Raw genomic sequence first — 1,495 nt, forward strand, 5'->3', positions numbered from 1 at the left:
GTTTCCAGTGAGGGAGGCCAGGTATGCCAGCAGGTGCACCAGGAACAGGACGTTTCCCAGGTGCTGGACAGCAGGAAACCCCTCCAGGATGAACTGCTGGACTGCTGTCTCATTCCTCCTCTTTATCATTGTTTCCATTTCTCTGTTGGTCGTCAATTCTCTCTGATCCTTTAGGCAGATTATCTATTATCTAATAACATAATTGAAAATGAGGAATTTAATTGATGGCCACTATTCAAAATAAGAAAACTATTAGTTTTCTATTAGTTACTATTCTGAATGAAGATCATTTGTGTTTAAATATTTTATTGTAACTACTATTACCATTTTAGTTAATTTATAATGATAACTACTATTACTATTTTATTTATTTAATAAAATAATTTACACATTACTATTTTATTGATTTTATAAAATAATTTATGCATAATGCAATAAGAAGGTAATCTAGAGATATGAACTCTATTGCTTTTATTTTAACTACTATTACTATTTTAGTAGTAATTTATAATAGTAACTACTATTACTATTTTATTAAATAATTTTAAATTTAATTTTAAATTATTTTAAGTTTAAATTTTAAATTTTAATGATTAAAATTAATTTAAAATATTTTTATTTTAAATAATTTAATAAATAAAATAGTAACAGTAGTTACTATTCTGAATGAAGATAATTTTCTATGTTTAAATATTTTATTTATTTTATTTTATTTGCTCAATAGAAAATGCCATATAATTTAAATGTAATTCTTATATAGCAATGGCGTCGATATCTCTAGATTACCTTCTACTTGCATTACGTGTGCCAAGAAACCATTTAAATGATTAGACTAGTAACCCTTATTAGGTCTTAAAAGTGCATTTGTGAAATGTTTATTTTGATGTAAACCTCAAAATTTAAACATTTAAATTAAATAGGTTACAATTTTCAATACCAACTAAATACAGTACATTGACCTAATATAGAAAGTTAGATCAATGTTAGAAATGAAGATTTTCATAATTTACCTTCCCAGGCTTGTCATTAGCATTTCATATTTAAGCCTTTAGCTTTGATCTGAATGCTTCACAGATGAACTCAAATCTAAACATAATTCTACCACAGCATATTATTAATCTGGCAGCTTTTCCAAATCTGAGAATATTATGCTAATCCAGTTGTGATGCCTTGAGGCTTCATAACTTAAATCCATTATAACATTATGGAATCCATAGATTAGGGTTGCAGAGAAAAGCTTCAAGGAGTTTTTGCTGCTGTAATAATCCTATTTAAATAAATAAACAAAATGTCCCAACTTGTCAGAAGTCGAACAAATTTGAACTTTCATATCTGAATGTTCATAATCATATGTAGCTGTGTTAAATACTAATATTTAGTTTTTAAAGGAAAAGATAAGTCATCATTCTGAGTTAAATTTAGATGGCAAGAATGTATATCATGTATCCAGTGATCAAGTTTACATTTTTATGCATGTAATTATTTTCTAGTAGTC

General features: G+C 26.8%; 1 protein-coding gene across 1 annotated transcript in view; it reads right to left on the minus strand.

Moving 5' to 3' along the window:
* Positions 1-1,495, minus strand: part of LOC100949047 (olfactory receptor 6T1-like) — a gene marked incomplete at its 3' end in the record, with an annotated part of 5,643 nt that overhangs the window by 718 nt on the left and 3,430 nt on the right. The window lies entirely within an intron of this gene.

Source organism: Otolemur garnettii, unplaced genomic scaffold (genome assembly GCF_000181295.1).
Source record: "Otolemur garnettii isolate 467f Iridium unplaced genomic scaffold, OtoGar3 scaffold00105, whole genome shotgun sequence".
Lineage (NCBI taxonomy): Eukaryota > Metazoa > Chordata > Mammalia > Primates > Galagidae > Otolemur > Otolemur garnettii.